Raw genomic sequence first — 18,160 nt, 5'->3', positions numbered from 1 at the left:
ATTGATATGGCTTTTTGTTGTTGTTGTTGTTGCACTGGGTCTTTGTTGCTGTACAAGGGTTTTTTTCTATAACTGTGGAGAGTGGAGGCTACTCTCCAGTTGTGATGCATGGGCTTCTCATTGCAGTGACCCCTTCTGTTGCCAAGCATGGGCTCCAGGGCATATAGGCTTCAGTAGTTGCAGCACTTGGGCTCAGCAGTTATGGTTCACAGGCTTAGTTGCCCCATGGCATGTAGGATCTTCCCAGACAGGGCTCCAACCCGTGTCCCCTGCATTGGCAAGCAGATTCCCATCTACTGTACTACTAGGGAAGTCCTCATATGGCATTTTGAAAAAGGCAAAACTAAAGATGTGTGTATTAGTTTCCTATCGCTGCTATAAAAATTTAACACAAATTTATTCTCTTACAATTCTGGAGGCCAGAAATTTGAAATCAGTTTCACTAGGCTAAATAAAGTCAAGGTGTTTTAGGGCTGGTTTCTTCTTGAACCTCTAGAGAAGAATTCATTTTCCACGACTTTTCTAGCTTCCGGAGGCAGCCTGTTTTCCTCAGCTTGTGACTCCTTCCTCACATCACTCCAACCTTTTGCTTCCATTCTCAGGTCTCCTACTATCTCCTTTGACTTTCTTGCTGCCCTCTTTAAGGACCCTTGTGATTACATTTAGGACCCACCTGGATAATCCAGGGTAGTCTGTCAATCACAAGATTTTAATTTAGTCACATCTGTAAAATCCCCTTTGTCATATGATATAATATTCAATAGTTGTGGGGATTAGGACATGGATATCTTTCCATGTCACTATTTTTTTTATTTTTATTGCTGCACTGGGTCTTTGTTGCTGCACACAGGCTTTCTCTAGTTGTGGCAAGCAGGGGCTACTCTTCGTTGCATTGCACGGGTTTCCTATTGAGGTAGCTTTTCTTGTTGTGGAGCATGGGCTCTAGGGCTCGGGCTTCAGTAGTTGTGGCACCTGGTCTCAGGAGTTGTGTCTCACAGGCCTAGAGCTCTGGCTCAGTAGTTGTGGCGCACAGACTTACTTGCCTTGTGGCATGTGGAACCTCCCCAGACCAGGGATCAAACCCATGTCCCCTGCACTGGCAGGCAGATTTTTTACCACTGAGCCACCAAGGAAGCCCAGTCTATTAATGTATTTTCATCTTTCATTTATCTTAATTTGCATTTGTTTTATGTATTTCTACTTCATTTACACGAATCATTTTGTGCTTCATTTAATAATAGTTAATACTACTATATTTCATATTTGAAAGTTGCTAAGAGAGTCGATCTTAAAAGTTCTCATCACAAGAAAAAAGATTCTGTAACTATGTATAGTGATGGATGTTAACTAGACTTATTGTGGGAATCATTTTGCAATATGTGCTTATATTGAGTCATTATGTTATATACCTGACACTAGTATAATAATGTTTGTCAATTATACCTCAATATATGTGTTTTTAAAAGCCCATGTTTTAACTAATGTAAGACTGTCAACAAAAAGAACTATACATAAATACTGTTCTCTAGTTGGTAAATAGATACAGAAATATAGATAGGTCTATATATGTAAGATAGTATACTTAGATATATTTTCTGGCTCTGGCTGCTGAAATGACCTAGAAACAGTTACACCCCAACAGTAGGAAGCACACCTCACATCCAGATCTTTGTTTCTAAACACCATTCTCCCATAAATGGAATCAGGGCTCCTTGAAGAAATGGCTGATTCTAGGCACTGGGGCAGGAAGATACAAAATGAGTACAAAACATTTGGTGGGACCAGAGGGGAAAAAAACAATGGGACCCTACACTTGTTCTTTCTAGACCCCTGCTATGAATCATACACTGTGATGTATTTTTTTAATATTTATTTTTATTTATTTATTTGGCTGTGCCAGGTCTTAGGTGCAGCATTTGGGATCTTTAGTTGCAGCATGCAAACTGTTAGTTGTAGCATGTGGGATCTAGTTCCCTGACCAGGGATTGAACCTGGACCCTGTGCATTGGGAGTGTGGAATCTTAGCCACTGGACCACCAGAGAAGTCCCTGTGAGGTATATTTTGACTTTCATACCCTTGCTATATATGGTGTGTGCTTTCCCTGTAATAAACTGTACATTTGTAAGTTTTTCTCATTTTAGGGTCCTGTGATTACAGGACACAAAGTGATGCAGTTTTTTTTTTTTTCAGGTTGTATTCCATTACAAGTTATTACAAGGTTTTGAATATGATTCCCTGTTGTTTAGTTACTAAGTCATGTCCAACTCTTATGCTGCCCCGTGGACTGTAGCTTACAAGGCTCCTCTGTCCTTGGAATTTTCCAGGCAGGAATACTGGAGTGGGTTGCCATTTCCTCCTCCAGGGGATCCTCCCAACATAAATCTGTGTTGCTTATCTATTTTATGTATAATAGTTTGTATCTGTTTGTATTTAGAAAAGGCAGAGGAACCAGAGATAAAATTGCCAACATCCATTGGATCACTGAAAAAGCAAGAGAGTTCCAGAAAAACATGTATTTCTGCTTTATTGAAGCAATAGTTAGAACTGGACATGGAACAACAGACTGGTTCCAAATCAGGAAAGGAGTACGTCAAGGCTGTATATTGTCACCCTGCTTATTTAACTTATATTCAGAGTACATCATGAGAAATGCCGGGCTGGATGAAGCACAAGCTGGAATCAAGATTGACAGGAGAAATATCAATAACCTCAGATATGCAGATGACACCACCCTTAAAGCAGAAAGTGAAGAAGAACTAAAGAGCCTCTTGATGAAAATCAATGAGGAGAGTGAAAAAGTTGGCTTAAAACTCAACATTCAGAAAACTAAGATCATACCATCTGGTCCCATCACTTCATGGCAAATAGATAGGAAAACAGCGAGAGACTTTATTTTTTGGGCTCCAAAATCACTGCAGATGGTGACTGCAGCCATGAAATTAAAAGACGCTTGCTCCTTGGAAGAAAAGTTATGACCAACCTAGACAGCATATTAAGAAGCAGAGACTACTTTCCCAACAAAGTTCTGTCTAGTCAAACCTATGGTTTTTCTAGTAGTCATGTATGGATGTGAGAGTTGGACTACAAAGAAAGCTGAGTGCCAAAGAATTGATGCTTTTGAACTGTGGTATTGGGGAAGACTTGAGAGTCCCTTGGACTGCAAGGAGATCCAACCAGTCCATCCTAAAGGAAATCAGTCCTGAATATTCATTGGAAGGACTGATGCTGAAACTGAAACTCCAATACTTTGGCCACCTGATATGGAGAACTGACTCACTGGAAAAGACCCTGATGCTGGGAAGGATTGAAGGTAGGAGGAGAAGGGGATGACAGAGGACGAGATGGTTGGATGGCATCACCAACTCAATGGACATGAGTTTGAGTAAACTCCCAAGAGTTGATGATGGACAGGGAGGCCTGGTGTGCTGCAGTCCATGGGGTCACAAAGAGTCAGACATTACTGAGCAACTGAACTGAACTGAACTGAGTTTGTATCTGTTAATTCCGTAATTCTACTTTGTCCCTCCCTCTCTCCCTCTCTCCTCTTTAGTAACCTGAAATTTATTTCCTATGTCTGTGAGTCTGTTTCTGTTTCATATATAGATTCATTTGTATTATTTTTAGATTCTGCATATAAGTGATATCAGTATTTGCCTTTTTCTGTCTGTCTGTCTTCACTACATACAGTATTCTCTAGGTCCATCCATGTTGCTGCAAATGGCAATATTTTATTCTTTTTTATGGCTGAGTTATACTCCATTGTCTGTATATACCACATCTTAAGTCATTCATCTGTTGATTGGCACTTGAGTTGTTTCCATGTCCTGGATATTATAAATTGTGTTGCTATGGACATTGGGGTACATGTATCTTTTTGAATTAGAGTTTTCATTTTTTTCAGATATATATTCAAGAGTGGGATTGCTGTATCATATGCTAGCTCAATTTTTAGTTTATTAAGAAACCTCCATTCTCTTTTCTTTTACTGACTGCACCAGTTTACATTCCCACTAACAGTGTAGGAAGGTTCCTTTTTCTCCACACCCTCTCCAGCATTTATTTATTTGTAGACTTTTTGATGGTGGCTATTCTGACTGGTGTGAGGTGATACCTCATTGTAGTTTTGATTTGCATCTCTCTAATGATTAGCAATGTTGAACATCTTTTCATGTGCCTGTTGGCCATCTCTGTGTCTTTGGAGAAATGTCTATTTAAGTCTGCTGATTTTTTGACTGGGTTGTTTGATTTTTTGACATTGAACTGTATGAACAATTCGTTTATTTTGTATAGTAACTCCTTGTCAAATGCATTGTTTGCAAATACTTTCTCCCATTCCACAAGTTGTCTTTTCATTTCGTTGATTGTTTCCTTTGCTGTGCTAAAGCTTTTAAGTTTGGTTAGATCCCATTTATTTTTGCTTTTGTTTTTTGCCTTGAGAGACAGATCTAAGAAAATACTGCTATGATTTATGTCAGAGAATGTTTTGCCTATGTTCTCTTCTAGGAGTTTGATGTGGTCATGTCTTATACGTAGGTTTTTAAACCATTTTGAGTTTATATTTGTATATGGTATAAGGGAGTATTCTAATTTCTTTATTTACATGTAGCTGTCCAGCTTTCTCCGCACCACTTGTTTTAGAGGTTCTCTTTTCTTCATTGTATAGTCTTGCCTTCTTTGTCATAGATTAATTAATTGTAGGGATGTGGGTTTATTTCTAGGCTCTCTATTCTGTTCCATTGATCTATATGTCTGCTTTTTTGCCAAGATCACACTATTTGGTTACTGTAGTTTTGTAATATAGTCTAAAGTCTGTGAGGGTTATGCCTCCAGCTTTGTTCTGTTTTGGTGGGGAACAGGCACTGCACAGTGTGGCATGCAGGATCTTAGTTCCCTGATCAGGGATCGAACCCGTGCCCCCTGCAGTGGAAGGGTGGAGTCTTAACCACTGGACTGCCAGGGAAGTCCTCAGCTTTGTTCTTTTTCCTCCGACTTGGCAGAATTGCCTCCGAAAAGGCAATTCTGGGCCTTTTGTGGTTCCATATAACTTTAAGGTTTAGTTTTTCTATTTCTTTGGAAAATGCCATGAGTATTTTGACATGGATTGCATTACATCTGTAGATTGCTTGGAGGTAGTGTGGCCATTTTAACAGTATTAATTCTTCCAATCCAAGAGCATGGGGTCACTTTCCATTTCTTTGAATCATCTTCAATTTCCTTTATCAGTGTTTTATCTTTTTAAGTGTAGAAGTCTTTCACCTCCTTGGTTAAGTTTATTGGTAGGTATTTGATTTTTTAAAATGTGATTTTAATTCTGATTTTTTTACTTTCTTTTTGACACTTCATTATTAGTGTAAAGAAATGCAGCAGATTTCTGTGTATTAATTTTTTATCCTGCTCTCTTGCTAAATTCATTTGTTAGCTCTAATAGATTTTGTGTGGAGACTTTAGGGTTCTCTCTACATATATCATGGCATCTGCAAATAGTGACAGTTTTACCTCTAACCTTCCAATTTGGATACCTTTAGTTTCTTTTTCTTTCCTGATTGTTGTAGCTGGAACTTCCAATACTATGCTGAAAAGAAGTGGCAAGAGTGGGCATCCTTGTGTTGTTCCTGAACTTAGCAGGAAGGCTTTCAGCTTTTCACTGCTGAGTATTATGTTGGCTGTGGGTTTGCTGTAAATGGCTTTTCTTATGTTCCCTCTATACCCATTTTGGTGAGAATTTTTATCAGGAATGGATGTTCAATTTTGTCAAATGCTTTTTCTGCATCTGTTGAGATGATTATGTGGTTTTTGTCTTTCCTTTTGTTAATGTGCTATATCACATTGTTGAATTCATTTTGCTAATATTTTTGAGGATTTTTGCATCTGTATTCATAAAAGATACTGGCCTGTAATTTTTTTTTGTAGTGTGTTTTTCTGATTTTGGTATCAGAGTGATGTTGTCTTCATGATGTGAATTTGGCAATGTTTCCCACTCTTCAGTTATTTTGCAATCATTTGATAAAGGTAAGTATAAGTTATTCTCTGTATGTTTGGTAGAATTCCTCAGTGAAGCTATCCGTCTTGAACTTTTGTTTGCAGGAAATTAATCATATTGTTTAGTGTTTCTCTATCCTTCTATGTATAAATTTCTTTTTAAATTTCAGTGTCTTTTTTTTCCCCACCAGTGTCATTTTTTAAATGTCAAATTCTACTAATGTTTTTCCTATTAGATTTCTCTTAATTTGTATTTGTTTTATGTACTTCCTCTTCCTTTACATTAATCTTTTTGTTTCATCTTGTGCTTCATTTAAATTATATAAAATTGACCTTTAATTCAATTTGTGAATACTAATTTTTAATAAGGGAGTAGATTCCATTTATATTTATGATGATCACTAATACATTTGTTTTATTATTCATTTCATTTTTCTATGCTACTTTGTTTTCTCATCATTTCTTGGTGGCACAGTGGTAAAGAATCCACCTGTCAATACAGGAGACACAGAAGATGTGAGTTCGATCCCTGGGTCGGAAAGATCCCCTAGAGAAGGAAATGGCAACCCACTCTAGTATTCTTGCCTGGAAAAACCCATGGACAGAGGAGATTGGCAGGCTACAGTCCATGAGGTCACAAAGAGTTGGATACGACTTAGCGATTGAGCATGTGCATGATCATTTTTTATTTGCTTTGTGATTTTTACATTTTTACATTGTGATTTTACATTTATTTTCTCTGTTTCTTTGGAAGGCCTATATGTTCCTTTTGATACTGGTAAGCTTGACTTTTTTTTTGGTGCCACCATGTAGCTTGTGAGATCTTAGTTCTCTGACCACAGATTGAACCCTAGGTCCTCAACAGTGAGACCGTGGAGTCCTAACCACTGGACCGCCAGGGAATTCCCTGGTAACTATGACTTTTAAGTTTTTCAGAAGCATTCTTTGGGTCTATGGAATGTCATGTACCCTGTATTGCAATAGCAAGAAAGTTCTCCGTGACTGTTAGTGTCACTTCAGAAGAACTCTGGAAGCAACTTTTTAAAGAAGTTCCTTGTAGCCAAGGATAATTTGGGATAATTTGAACATCAGTAAAAATAATTGCATCAGGGAATTCCCTCGCAGTCTAGTGGTTAGGACTCTGAGCTCTCACTGTTGTGGGCCTGGGTTCAATCCCTGGTCAGGGAACTAAGATCCTGCAGCCTAGGTGCAGTGTAGCTTAAAAAAAAATTGCAGTGAATCGAGACACATTGAATATGTTTGAATCATGAGTTTATAAGACTACCAAACAAACTTATTTTTGCATTTAAAAAAACCTGATTATGGTAGTTGACTTTTAAAATAGTGGGATAAAGAGTTTGGGAGATACTCTCCTCAGTGAAATAACCATTTAACTGGTAAAAATTATTTTAAAAAGTCAATCATTTTAAGTATCTGGAATTTGTTTTAAGGACATACAGCAAATAGAGAAGCATTTATTCAAAAAAATCTCCAGACCTTAGTGATGGACAGGGAAGCCTAGTGTACTGTAGTCCATGGGGTTGCAAAGAGTCAGACACGGCTGAGCAACTGAACTGAACTGAACTGAAGAACAATGGGAGTCCGTAGCATTTGAGCCAAGGACTGCTTCCCATCCCCCAGCTCAATATGATGGAGGCTTTGCTCTCAGAACTCTTAGAAAATAGAACAAGAAAGATGAGGCCCCGTTCCCTTACATCTCCTGGTCTAGAGCTTTGGTTTCACTCCAGGGAGGCAGGCCAGCACCACCTCTCATCACAGCCAGCTGTGTTGCAGAAGGTATATATCCAGGAAGGGGCAGGGCAGAGGATTGGCGATCTCTCCCTTTCCCAGGTTCCACGATAGGACGGAAGGTCTGCACACGTGTGGCAGGCTGTGTAGTACTGGGTTCCATCATTCCTGCTCACAGGGCAAAGGTTCCATATCAGGAAGAGCGAGATGATAAGACGAGGGGCTATAATCCCTGCCCACTTACCCTCCTCCAGAGCAGACGTGTCACTCTGGAAGAAGTGGGCCACCAGCCTCCTCTTCCCTCAGCTCAAGCAGAGGAATACAGAGGTCCCCTTAGAACTTAGAACAGTGCCTGTCACATAGTGTGAGTTTGTGTGTGTGTGTGTGTGTGAGAAAGACAGTTTGGCAGAGCACACAGATCTTTTCAGTTACAGTCTTTTTCCCCCAAAAGTCGAGCTGTTGCTCCATTTTCTTCTGAAAACCAATGTTGTAGAGAAGTCTGAAACCAAACTGGCTTTGTCGCCTTCGAGCACAGTGGTTAAGAGCTCTTGTCAGACTGCCTCGCTTTGTGTCCTGGCTCTAACTTGCCCGGGATGTGCGACCTTGGGCAAGTGACTTGACCTCTCTGATCCTCTCTGATCCTTACTGTTTTCCTCTGTAAAGTGGGGCAGCTCCCAGACCTCCCTGTCATGGACCCTTTGGATCTGTTAGCCAGACCATCCTTCCTCTCTTTTCTTTGTCTATTTCTTCTTACTCTATAATGTTTTAGTTCTGGTAGGACTTCTAGTCATAGTACCCCCAGCCCCTGCTTGAATATCTTACTCCATCCTCTTGGCCACCGTCATGGATCCAAGGGTGAGCATAGAACATAAACAACCAGTGTCCTTCTGTGGGGAAACCAGAAGAGGGACTCTGTCTTCTTCTGGGGCAGCTGAGCTGGGACACTGTGAGCCCAGAGCTGCCTGTGTGCATCTGGGGGAAGGCTGCCTGCTCCCGCACGCAATGACAGAGCTGAGGCAGCTGGAGGGCAGAGGGATCCTGACAAGATGGTCCGAGTTGCTGAATCCAGTCCACTTAACGGCCACCACCACCATTTTATTGGAAGGCTATGAGGGTTAAATGAGAGAATTCATGGAAAGTAGCATGTGGCGTGTGGAACTCAAGCCTCCATTCATGATGACTTGTTTCTCCCTCCCTGAGTGATGGCAGGGCTTCCCCCCTCCTTAAGCATCATTGCCAAATGTCTCTGTATGCAGGTAGTTAATTTTCTGTGAACCGTGGCGAGTTCTTTCAGTCCACAGATACAGATCTTCCTCCAGTTTAGGAAGACCTTCTTCTCAAAGAGCTTTCATCATATGCCTTGGTGGGAACAACGAGTCCCTGGGTGCTGGGGCTGACACTCTGTTCTGCCTATCTTTATCTTTGTCCTCCTCTGCCTGATGAGTTCCTGGAGGCGTGGACGTGGTTGGCAATGTTAATCTCAATAGCGGTTGACTTCCTTGTTCTACCCCCAACTCCCCGGGCCACAGAAGGCCCAGGTGGCAGAACTCCCTGCTTGCATAAAGCCAGCTCCTTTATGCTGGGTCGTTCTGGAGAATGGGCTTCAGCTGTTTCCCTGGGCCAGGGCTGCTGTCTTTCTAGCAGCAGTACCAGCAGGTACCTGCCATACACTACTTCTCAGTGACAGACTTCAGGCAAAGTTATGGGGACGAGGGCAACTATGCAGGTTCCACAGACCCCTGATGTGCAGGCCTAGCCTGGGCGCTAGTAGGAAATGCAGAATCTCAGGCCCCAAACTGGACTCACTGTGTCACAGGGAGCCTTTCTCACAACATTCCCAGGCGATTTGTGTGCCCATTTGAGAAGCTTGGCTCCAGAGCACAGGCTACTTTAACCCTTTTATTCATAGTCCTTTTTTTTGGAGTGGGGAGATCTACTCACAAGTCATTCTTCATAGCAAAATCCTTCCCAGACTCCTCACTAGACCACATCATGTCATGTTCCTTTTACTGCTTACTTCATCTTCATGTGAAATTTCCCTTAATGTCACTACCATAAAGTGGGGGCTCTTTTGCCAAGGACTAGGAATCTTATATGCATAATTCACACTTTATTGAAACTTTAATTTTACTAGGTCAGATTCCTGCTGTGTCCTTGGCTCGCCTCACCTTTTGGAGAATTACGAAACTTTCCACATTTCTGCCAGATGCTTCTTCCTGTTTTGTTCTCAGTTTGGGCTGTTTGTTTCTATTTGCTTGATGTTTGTATGCAAAAACAATCAAAAAACATTTGGTTTATGTAAACACAGAGCACAATTCAAATTTGTTCCATATGAGATTCTCTAATAATTCTAATGTCCTGTAGTTGCTCTAAGGTTAAGGTTGAATTATCATTTCTTTTTAGCATATTTATTGAATGTGTTTTGGGGTGAAAAGTCGTTATGTCATTAAAAAGAAGTCTTTGTTCAAAATGTGGAAAATTTTTCAAGAGCTGCTTTAAAAAAAGTTGCTAGCTGAAAGGTCATTCTGTAAGATAGTTATGTTCTTGGCAAAAATTTAAAAGCACAAGCACATCAAGAGTTGGCCAAGGAATGGGGAACTGGGAATTCTCTTCTGCTGGAGGGAATGTATATTAGTACAGTCATCTTGGAAAGTAATACTGAAAATGTGCCACATCCAGCAATTTTACTTTGATACTCCAAGAGAAAGTTTTTATAAATGTGGGCAAAGAGGTATTAAAGGATGTACTAGAATTTCTTAAAGTACTATTGGTGTGGGCCACTTGTTTATGTATCACCTGAGCTCCTGGTTAAACTGCAAATTCCTCAGCTGTATACTGTACCTACTAAAAATAAGAATTTCTAGGAATTGAGGCCCAGGAATTCACATCTTTAACGATGTGTTCCCTTCCAAATTTGAAAGGCATGGCTATTTTCCTAATATGTAGTCTAATTTTATTTCTTTTAGTGCTTTTTCTTATTGTTTTGAAAATAAGTGGTATTTTATGGTCCACAGAAAAGTGAGAAAAGAAGCACCTAGTATCTGTAATGCTTGCCCTTCTCCAAAGATTCTTTGAAATTTGAAGGTAATTTTTTTCTTTCTATGTTTATATATGTTTATTTTTTAAACTTGCTATGGAAAATTTTAAATATGTACACAAAGAGAATAATGCATCAAGCACCCATGTGCCCATCATACAGCTTCAACGATTGCCTGCTCAACTGCAATCTTCTTTCAATTCTGTCCACCGCTCAACCTCAACCTCTTTTCCACTCACCCTCTTTGAAGGCCATCTCTGACAGCATATTATTTTATCTGTAAATATTTTGATAATGGTATCTCTAAAAGATAAGGACTCAAAGATATGATCACACCGTCTTTACACCTAAACCAGATTAACAATAATTTGTTTATGTCAGCATTTATCTGGTTAGTGTTGATAGCAATCCAGTCAGTGTTCACATTTCTCTAATTGTCTTATTTTTTTATACTTACTTGACTTAAGTTTCAGATGAAGTTCATACACTTCAATTGACTGAGGTATCTTTTGTCACTTTTCTCATCTATTGGTTTCCCCTCCAATATTTTTTGCCTTATAATTTATTTATTGAAGAAAGAAGATCCCATAGTGTTTCCCACCATCTAGATTTTGTTGATTACATCCCTGTTGTTTCATTGGTATGTTTCTCTGTTCTTTTATTTCCTGTAAATTGGCAGAGAGAGCTAGTGGGTTGATTAGGTTCAGGTTTCATTTTTTTTTCACCAATGCACTATGTATTTCCATCATGAGGCATATGTCTGGTTGTTACTCTGGTTAGCAGCTATTGATGATCATTGCTCAGATCCATTGATTTATTAGTGGTTGCAAAATGGTGATATTCTATCAAGTCTTCTTCATATATTGTAGGGATACTTCTTCAGTTTAGTTCAGTTCAGTCGCTCAGTCATGTCCAACTCTTTGTGACCCCATGGACTACAGCATGCCAGGCCTCCCTGTCCCTCACCAACTCCTGGAGTTTACTCAAAACTCATGTCCATTGAGTGGGTGATGCCATCCAACCATCTCATCTTCTGTCATCTGTTTCTGCTCCCGCCTTCAATTTTTCCCAGCATCAGGGTCTTTTCAAATGAGTCAGTTGTTCGCATCAGGTAGCCAAAGTATTGGAGTTTCAGCTTCAGCATCAGTCCTTCCAATGAATATTCAGGACTGATTTCCTTTAGGATGGACTGGTTGGATCTCCTTGCAGTCCGAGGGACTCTCAAGAGTCTTCCCCAATACCACAGTTCAAAAGCATCAATTCTTTGGCACTCAGCTTTCTTTGTAGTCCAACTCTCACATCCATACATGACTACTAGAAAAACCATAGGTTTGACTAGACAGAACTTTGTTGGGAAAGTAGTCTCTGCTTCTTAATATGCTGTCTAGGTTGGTCATAACTTTTCTTCTAAGGAGCAAGCGTCTTTTAATTTCATGGCTGCAGTCACCATCTGCAGTGATTTTGGAGCCCAAAAAATAAAGTCTGTCACCGATTCCAATGTTTTCCCATCTATTTGCCATGAAGTGATGGGACCAGAAGCCATGATCTTAGTTTCCTGAATGTTGAGTTTTAAGCCAACTTTTTCGCTCTCCTCTTTCACTTTCATCAAGAGGCTCTTTAGTTCTTCTTCACTTTCTGCCATAAGGGTGGTGTCATCTGCATATCTGAGGTTATTGATATTTCTCCTGTCAATCTTGATTCCAGCTTGTGCTTCATCCAGCCCAGCATTTCTCATGATGTACTCTGCATATAAGTTAAATAAGCAGGGTGACAATATACAGCCTTGATGTACTCCTTTCCCGATTTGGAACCAGTCTGATGTTCCATGTCCAGTTCTAACTATTGCTTCCTGACCTGCATACAGATTTCTCAAGAGGCAGGTCAGGTGGTCTGGTATTCCCATCTCTTTCAGAATTTTCACCAGTTTGTTGTGATTCACACAGTCAAAGGCTTTGGCATAGTCAATAAAGCAGAAGTAGATGTTTTTCTGGAACTCTCTTGCTTTTTCGATGATCCAACAGATGTTGACAATTGACCTCTGGTTCCTCTTCCTTTTCTAAATCCACCTTGAACATCTGGAAGTTCACGGTTCATGTACTGTTGAAGCCTGGCTTGGAGAATTTTGAGCATTGCTTTGCTAGTGTGTGAGATGAATGCAATTGTGTGGTAGTTTGAACATTCTTTGGCACTGCCTTTCTTTGGGATTGAAATGAAAATTGACCTTTTCCAGTCCTGTGGCCACTGCTGAGTTTTCCAAATTTGCTGGCATATTGAGTGCAGCACTTTCACAGCATCATCTTTTAGGATTTGAAATAGCTCAACTGGAATTCCATCACCTCCACTAACTTTGTTCATAGTGATGCTTCCTAAGGCCCACATGACTTCGCATTCCAGGATGTCTGGCTCTAGGTTAGTGATCACACCATCATGATTACCTGGGTCATGAAGATCTTTTTTATATAGTTCTCCTGTGTATTCTTGCCACCTCTTCTTAATATCTTCTGTTAGATCCATACCATTTCCGTCCTTTATTGTGCCCATCTTTGCATGAAATGTTCCCTTGGTATCTCTAGTTTTCTTGAAGAGATCTCCAGTCTTTCCCATTCTATTGTTTTCCTCTATTTCTTCAATGAGGAAGGCTTTATTATCTCTCCTTGCTATTCTTTGGAACTCTGCATTAACATGGTCTACTGGAGAAGGGACACTTCTATTAAAAGAATATCCCCTTCATCAACTTTTTTTTTTAACTTGAAGTATAGTTCATACAGGGCTTCCCTAATAGCTCAGTTGGTAAAGAATCTGCCTGCAATTCAGGAGACCCCGGTTTGATTCCTGGGTTGGGAAGATCTCTGGAGAAGGGATAGGCTACCCACTCCAGTATTCTTGGGCTTCCCTGTGGCTCAGCTGGTCAAGAGTCCACTTGCAATTCGGGAGACCTGGGTTCAATCCCTGGGTTGGGAAAATCTCCTGGAGAAGGGAAAGGCTACTCACTCCAGTATTCTGACTATTTCAGTATAGTTCATATAGGATAAATACTTGATCTTTCCCTTTACTAGTTTTTAAAATAATGGTTGGTTCTCTGCATGTGTGTGTGCTAAGTTGCTTTAGTCATGTCCGACTCTTTGTGACCCTATGGATTGTAGCCCACCAGGCTCCTCTATCCATGGGATTCTTCAGGCAAGAATACTGGAGTGGGTTGCCATGCTCTCCTCCAGGGGATCTTCCCAACCCCGGGATCAAACCCATGTCTCTTCTTCTGCATTGGCAGGTGTGTTCTTTACCACTAGTGCCACTTGGGAAGCCTGGTTGGTTCTCTAGTATTCTCCAAAGGTGATCATATTTTAAATGTCAAGGTAGAGAGGGAGGTGGGAGGGGGGATCGGGATGGGGAATACATGTAAATCCATGGCTGATTCATGTCAATGTATGACAAAAACCACTACAATATTGTAAAGTAATTAGCCTCCAACTAATAAAAATAAATGAAAAAAAAGTCAAGATATAGTTCACATACTATAAAATTCACCCTTTTAAAGTGTACAATTCACTAGTTTCTAGTGTATTCACAAAGTTGTGCAACCATCACCACTAGGTGAATTTAAAAGCCTCAGTATATACTCAGGGACATATTTGATATATTTTGATCCAAAGCAATTATTCTTTTAACATTCAATTGTTTTTCATCTTTAGCGAGCTGGAGCCTCTTTAAACTGGCTCCTCAGACCTTCCGACACTTTCTTTTTTTGCTTTCTTTTATGAGGAGATATTGCTGGTTCATCTTGTACTGTTCTGCTCCAGCCCAGGAATCAGTCATTTCTCCCAGAAACCCTGGTTCCTGTAGTGGGAAATTATATATAGAGATCCCAGTTTGGGTGCCTGGGGTGCTCATCTTTACTGCTTATTGTTTCTGGACCTCAAATATTGATTTTTACCTCTTCAGTAGAGCTAATTTGTTTGCTTTGTCCTGTGATTTATAATCCATGAGGTAGAATTTAGCTATTAGTAATTTTCAGGAATTAAACAGTGTCTTATTCAACTAATGATTTGTGTGAAAAATACTGTTCTAAAACCACCTAATTGTCAGTCAGTGTTTATTTTAAAATTATTTCCCTTGGGTAGGATGGTTTAAAGATTCAGAGTAAAAATTCTTACTTGGCATTAATTATAGTCAGCTGAATTCCAACATGATGCAATGTGTTCATGTTAAGTATAACTTAAGTATCAAGTACCAGATAAACGGTAAATTTTTATAGGGCATGCTTAGTTCAATAAAACTAGGTTCTTGCTAGGGGAAAGTAAATGCTTTTTTAACCTTTGGGATATAATATAATGAATTACTACAACTTTACTCAAGAAGGTCTGTATTTCTCATAAGCTAGTAATTTATTGTTTCTTATTTGGATTTCCGTCAGTCAGTGATGAGAAATGAAAAGCAACAGCTTCTTTTTTTCTTTTTTTAACAGCTTCTTTTCTGAATGATCTTTTTCTGAAGAGATGATTGAAAGGCCTTGTATTATTCCTGGCTCAAGGACCCATAAACATGTCAGGGATTTTTAGTTAAGTTATTAAAACACTGTCAAAACCTTGAGTAGCTGCTTTTAACTATCTGATATACATTAACAGCTCTGAAGGAACAAATAAATTTTAGCACATAACCAAAATCCCTTTGACTGCTTTGAAACCATCTAGTTTGTATTCACAGGATATGCCTTTGAAACGTTCTGCTCTCAATCTCCCTAAATAAAATTTCACTTTATTGTGTGTTTATTTAAGTGAGAAAATGAAAGCACTTAAGAATGTTTGTATTCAGCCATACACAGCCTCCTTATTCTGAGTTCCCTAAGGGCAAGCACCACATCTTTTTACTCCCTGTGCCCAGAATTCTCTAGGTCCCTAATACTAAAACAACAAAAAAAGTATCTATGCAAGAGAGGCTGTAGTAGGTCCCTTAAATGCAAGGTCTCAGGTGCTTAATCACTTAGTGCCTGATTATCAAATGCTTTCAGTGATTTTTAGGTGAGTTCAAGGTCCTACTGTGAATATTTTCACAACCTATATTTTGTGTTTTATACAATATGGAACAATCTCCTTTTTAAAAAATATATTTATTTCTTTTTTCGGCTGTGTTGGGTCTTAGTTGTGGCATGTGGGATCTAGTTCCCTGATCCTGGGCCCCCTGCATTGGGAGCACGGAGTCTTAACCACTGGGCCACCAGGGAAGTCCCAACATTGAACCATTGAACAATTTCTGATCTCTGCTGTTCATACTTCCTCTGCGACTTCACTTTTATCACATGAGAATTTTGTATTAAATGTACTTCCAGTAAAATGATTTTTATCATATACTGTTTCTTACAGCCTTCTGTAAATGGATTCGAAATACCTTTTTAAAAAACGCCAAAAAAGATTATAGCTGACCTCTTCTGTACAATCATGCATAGACTAATCTTTGTTGGACTTCAATAATGGTTTGTTAAATATAATTAATAGAACTAGGCCATCCTTTCCTTGTTTCCCATCAAAGTTAACAGTCTTTTAAAAAAAGTATTTATTTTTGGTTGTGCTAGGTCTTAGTTGCAGGCATGTGGAATCTAGTTCCCTGACCAGGGATTGAACCTATTCCTCCACATCTGGAGCAGGGAGTCTTAGCCACTGGGACCACCAGGGAAGTCCCCTAACAGCCCTTATATGGATGAAAGGTAATGGCAGAAGGCTCTTTAAAAGTATCTATACCTAAACTGCTTTTGACTTTTTAAATTGAGCAAACATCTTTTTTATGTTCCTTGACACTTTTTCCTCAAGTGCTGGTGGACTTAGAAGTATTGGAGGGTAATTATGGAAGAACTAGAACAAGAATATTGACATTAGGTTGTGTCCTATGTTGCTTAGTTACATGATTGATGAGACCGATTCTTGACATGTTATAGCATTAAAAGGAGGCCCTTGGAAAGTACCTATTAAAGGCTGGTTACCAATATTTTGAAATCATATTAGTGTGGGTATACAAGCTATTTTTCACTTTTTTTTTAAAACTTGAAAAAATATTAGTTTTATTTACCTTTCTGTGAATAGTATCTCAGCCCAGTGAAATTTTCTATAAATGATGACATGTCATTTATCATTTAATTGCTTGAAAAAAATCAAGGTTAAAGCCTTGAGAGGAAATTTACCATCAAGTACATTTTCAGAGTACTTCTTACTGTACCTTTGCTTTTCCTTTTTGAAAGCAACTTTATAGTTTTAAGAGTTCTAAAGTAAAGGACAAATTGCATTCTGGGAGTTTTAAAAAGTCATCACGGGATACTAAAATAGAAGGCCTCTATATTTGAAGAGATTTCACACTAATATGCTGTTTGCTTTATGACTTTTGTGTTCTTTACTGTTTAGATGTGTCTTTAACATTTAGTGAACTGAACAAAAAAATAAAGCATATCAGATTTGAATTAATGTAAAGGCTATATTATTTAGCGTTTAACTAGTAAGTTTTAAACATAGTTTGGGTTCACTATGGAAAAAGCATACAATTTCAGTAGCGAAATTGCAAAATACACATTTTTGGAGTTGATGAATGTTTTATTTACTCAAACTCATATTTTTCTAAGTCTCTTTAAACTTTGAAAGGCTTAAGTCGTTTGTAAAAAACACCCATATCGCCATTCTGCTGCTCCCTCTGTATTTATTAAAGAATGTGAAAAATTCTTTATTTATGAAACAGTCACACAAGACATATATTTCAGACTCCCCAACCGTGAAACACAGATATAGAGAAAATATACGTTAAAAATTCCTGTTCGTTGCAATGTGCGAAACAAGTTTCAAAATGTAACACTTCTTGTTTTTCCCGCTGTAAACTAACCAATTAGGTTCTCTGAACGTTTATTAAAAAGAAAATTTAAAGTTTGGTACGTGCTCTAGAATAACCCTTCTGCCCCTCCTTTTGCCCACACACCCATTTAGACTGGCAAGCCTATTTTCATTTTATTTCAAAGTTGCTTTTTTTTTTTTTTTTTAAGCGAAGGCAGGGGACAGTGGGGGTTGCTAAATTTATCTTCTTCTCCAGCCACAGGGATGAAGAAAACACATTTACTGCGGGCGGGGGTCTGAGGGCCTGCAAACAACTCGAGCAGGCGCCTGGGCCAGGACCGGCGCGGAGAGGCGGTAGGTCTCCGGGGAGGGCCCGGGGGCCGGCCGCGGCCCTCGGGAGATGGTGGGGGGCGGCCGGGCCGGTTGCGGGCCTCTTGCCTCTCCGTGGGGTCGGCGGACCACGGCCCCGCGCGGGCTTTTACGGCCGAGACGGCGGCAGTGGCGCGTGTGTAGCGGCGGCGGCGGCGGCGGGCGGGAGCGCGGAGGAGGTGGAAAGAAGGGGGGCGCTGTCACGGAGACTGCGGCCGCCGG

At 39.8% G+C, this 18,160-nt stretch overlaps 1 long non-coding RNA gene across 1 annotated transcript in view; it reads left to right on the top strand.

The window, feature by feature from the left end:
- The window catches only part of LOC133052399 (uncharacterized), a 37,862-nt gene extending 35,363 nt beyond the window's left edge, over window positions 1-2,499 (top strand). Inside the window, exon 3 of the long non-coding RNA XR_009692044.1 lies at window positions 2,436-2,499. This is a non-coding gene — a long non-coding RNA (uncharacterized LOC133052399). The remainder of the gene's footprint in view (window positions 1-2,435) is intronic.
- The last annotated feature ends 15,661 nt before the right edge of the window (window positions 2,500-18,160 follow it).

The sequence above is a fragment of the Dama dama genome, chromosome X, assembly GCF_033118175.1.
Source record: "Dama dama isolate Ldn47 chromosome X, ASM3311817v1, whole genome shotgun sequence".
Classification (NCBI taxonomy): domain Eukaryota; kingdom Metazoa; phylum Chordata; class Mammalia; order Artiodactyla; family Cervidae; genus Dama; species Dama dama.
The sequence above is the reverse complement of the archived record's forward strand: the minus strand, read 5'-3'. Positions and strand labels throughout refer to the sequence as shown.